The sequence below is a fragment of the Lutjanus erythropterus genome, chromosome 12, assembly GCF_056507025.1.
Source record: "Lutjanus erythropterus isolate fLutEry1 chromosome 12, fLutEry1.hap2, whole genome shotgun sequence".
Classification (NCBI taxonomy): Eukaryota; Metazoa; Chordata; class Actinopteri; order Lutjaniformes; family Lutjanidae; genus Lutjanus; species Lutjanus erythropterus.
In genome coordinates this window covers 23,378,897-23,383,167 of record NC_139328.1, presented here as the reverse complement: position 1 = coordinate 23,383,167, position 4,271 = coordinate 23,378,897, and positions in this window count along the sequence as shown.

The window sequence follows — 4,271 nt, the reverse complement described above, 5'->3', positions numbered from 1 at the left end:
CCACCATTTATTTCAAACAGTTATCCATTACATTTTGTTTGTTTCAACTCTTAATTTTCATACCCTTAGCAAGTAATGTTCAGGTGTGGTCTTGACTTTTAGATTTTCCAGTTTGATCCAAACCAAACAGAAACAATGCAGTAAAACAAAATGAGCCATGGTAGCACTTGCTATATGGTCTGTACAATGTAGAGGTATAACCAAAGATCTGGCTTGGAAGTTGGTTTCATGCACTGCTGAACAGCTGTCATAGGAATGAACAGAAGCCCGCCTCCAATGCTGTATCCAGTTCTCCTTAATACATCCATGGAAAGCACCCTTTAATTCAAATTGGAATTTCTATTTTTTCAAAGTACCCTAATCCTAGCTGTTCCACGATCTTTCCATGTACCCCCCCAAGCAACTGCAGTGTTGCCTCCTGGGATACAAATACCCCTCACTGAGGATCATTGTTCTATATGCTTGAGATAGTAAATGTATACAGAGGCTTTTGAGTCATATTTGTGGCAGTTTCCTTTTCTAGATCTTTTTTTAGTCAGCAGGGTTTTAACCTGCATCGTATTAGAAAACCTAGATGGCATAACACTGCTGTATTTATATTTAATCCTGCCTTCTAGCCTTAACTTTTGACAGTTTTCTGGCCAATTGCTCGCCATGGCTCATTTGCCTTATTTGGTTATGGAAATGTTTCGCTTGATTATCCAACCCCTGCAGCAAAACTGTGAGCCGATCTAGTCGTTTACGAGACCACTTTATGATTGGTTTATGATGGCGGCAGTTGTTGTTCCCCACTTGTCAGCGCTTCACTTTGGCCCACACTGAGAGGCTTGTGCTTAAGGGGGTAAGACTGCAGTGCACTCCATTGGTTCATTGTTGACAGTCATTAGTCTTATGACCTTTGTGTGAACCAGCCTCTGTGGTGTGTATCTCCTCTGTCTCTCCTAGTCTTTTTTCCGTCTTGACCAGCAAGAAGCCCTCCAGCAGTCCAATCTCGAAGGCGCTCTCCATTCACAGAGAGAAGCCCTCCACATTTAGAAAAAGACATTCCCCTTCTGCACATCTGCCAGCCCGCCTTGTGATCACGGCTGCACTCAGAGCTGTGACAAACATACTCAACATTGCAGAAAAATTAGACATGGATGCAGCTGACAAGAGCCCCTAACATCTCCAGCTCGGGATGCTTTCCCAGACTCTGATTATCCCTGGTCTTTTGAATGTGCGTTTGGTATGTTTTTTCCCCCTGTCCCATTGGAAATAATTCTACGTCAAAGAAAATTACAATATCACAAGAAAATATGCTCTGTAAATTTGTACGGGTGTCTAATGACATGCCCCCACCGAATGCAACTGAGGCCACTGTCTCAACCCGTGAAAAGGAGCTCGATGAGTTATACAGGCAGACAGTTGAGATGGTTTCATTCACACAGTGGCTGAAGCCTGCGGTACTTTGCGTATTCAGTCATCTCTAATAACACCAATTGATATGAAGCCTTGTCCACCTCAATATCACTAAAGTGCAGCTGAGGACTCATGTATAATTTAGTGAAAATCTCTAAATGGCTGTACGGTTCGAGTTTCTCTGTCTGTTTCTCCCTGGTACCTCTCCTCCACCTCTCCTCGCTGTATAATTTAGCTGCAGATAAGCTCTCCTCTCTCCTACATTAGTGTGCTATACCACTGCCAGCTGAAGGAATGGGAGGCCCTCGCTCTATATGTGATACAGTTTCTCCCTGCCAAGCTCAGCCATTGCTGCTGCTGCTGCTACCGTCACTCGCTGCTGACGAGTTTGGGAGCTTGCCATGTTCTGCACCTGCCAGGCTCATAAAGAATCCCCCTGTTTCTCCGGGGCCTGAAGGCAGGATCTGCCATAATTGTTAAGGATGTCGCGATTTAGACATTCAAGCCAGAGCTTAGACAGTCGATGGCGCCAACAAGTTGGCAGATGGTCCATTTTGTTCGGCTGATCCGTCAGTGGGGTATTTGAGGTGTTAAGATGAATGAGCGGTTGCGATTTATCACAAGTGGCAAGAATTTATGCCGTGGTCTCAAATGTAAGCAAAAGTCGATCTGTCGCTAAACGCTCTGCTGCTGTCTCGGCCAAGAGCACTCGCTGAGATGGTTTTACATACACTCTTAAAAATAAAGGTGTTAACTAGAACCATAGACAAACCCTTTTTGGTTCCTCGTAGAACCTTTTGTTATGTGTAAACCATTCAGATAGCTCCTCTTCGTACCCATCATGAAGGGGTATAACTCTGTGAAACATTCTACCCAGAAGAAACTTCCCACATTCTAAGGGTGCTACAAAGAACTCACTGACGGGATTCCGGCAAGAACGTTTTTAGTTTTATCCAGAACCCTCCTAGGGTGTCCCAGCAAGAACCTTATTATATTATGCCAACAAGAATCCTTGACAAACCTTTTATTCAAAAAAAGGGTGCTAACAAGAACTCATCCATGGGTTTTTTTTTAAGGGTTTCATCTAGAATCAATCAGAGAGTTCTACATATTCCTTTATATTATGGTGCAAAGAACCCTTTAGAACCCTTGATGGAAGAGTTATTCAAGGATTTCAACAATCCGTACCATGAACCGTTGATGAACCCTTTATTCAAAAGAGGTGCTAACAAGATCCTACCAAAGGGGTTCTACTGAGAACCCTTTATTTTCCAAGGGTTTGTCTGGAACCCACACAGGGGATTCTACCAAGAGACCTTTTTTGTCATGGTATGGAGAACCCATGGCGAACCCTCAACAAACAGTTCTTCAAGGATTTCAACAATGCTTGATGAACTGTTTCTTCCAAAGAAAGTTTTTTTTTTTGGATGAAAAGAGTTCTGAATGGAGCCCTTAGTCTTACAATGAACCCTTGATGGACCCTTTATTCAAAAATGGTTCTGAGTAGAACCTCAGCCCTTTTGGAACCCTTGTTTCTGAGAGTGCAGTAAAGCTGGGTAAGTAGGCTCAATGAAATAACGATTTGAAGTGGATAGAGTGGACGTCCTTGTCGAGGGCCTCCTCTTCTTTCGCTCTCATCATATACACCTTCCCTAAACCGAAGGGGGGAAGAGGAGGAGTCAAATCATGACTGGTCTGACTTGCACTCAATGTTGAGAATAAGTGAATCCAGCTTGTGTGTTTGCTGGAGCTGCAGGAGTACTGCAGACCATTAATTTGTGCATGTACTCACTATTACAACGCCAGCGGCTAAATGAATGCATATTTATGACAAGTGACAAAATGATGGAATGAGGCCTTCAGAAATGAAGCTTCTTTGCAGAAATTCCACTCCAGCGTGTCCGCTCATTCACACCTCCGGCTCTTTTCTCATTTTCTCCCTGCTGTCTTCAACTCATGTCTTGTGCATGCATCTCGTCTTGTCCTCGCATCAACCCATCTATATATAGCAGGTCTCTCCCCACACTCTCGCTGTCTGTGTTACTGGAAAAGTGAGGAGTGGGCGCTGCACTTTGAATACGCAGCTTTGTCCAGGCAAGAGGAGAGAATGAGGCTGGGAGAAAGAAAGAGAAGGGAGAGGCCGCAGAGGAAGAAAGCGCCATTGACAGACGGGCAAACACACTAGTCAGCCCCTGTCCCCCTCTCTCTCCATTGTCTCTGAGTGCTAGACGTCAGCAAACGACAGGAATCTGGAGAGAGGGAGGACATAGAGAGCAAAGAGTCGCGGCTTTGTTTGTGGGCCGCTGGCCTCAGACTGCGGTGAAAGTCCAGGGTGAGGGATGGGGACGGAGGAGAGAGCACTGGGATGACCTCGCCGCTGCAGGATCCCCTCCTCCTGCACTGTAAACAGGCCGAGACAGCCTCATGTGCTGTAATATTTACATATGAGCCGCGATCACATGCAGATGGTCATGATTCCCATCACACACGCCCTCCCTCGTGTTAACATGCCAAGCATTGATTAGCATCCCCTCTCAGCGCAATCACATCACAGTGAGGGTGTAATCTAACACATTACATTCATCATGGTGGAAATGCTGCACTGAGTTTTTGCAAATTTGCCCCAAGTCGCCCATTGTTTACACAATTAATTCACCAGCATCACTGTACAGCACAGGTGCCTTTTCGCCTGCGTTTTTCCTCCACTTCAGACGATAATATGTGTAATTTGTTTCAATGAGGGGCTGAAATGGAGAGAAATGACAGGAGAGGGGTTGGTGGTGATGGTGGGAGGGTGTGGAGAGGAGGAATGGGACGGGCCGGGCCTGGGCTGAGGGGTGTGGTTGGGTATAAACCAAGGGACAGTGGGTTTT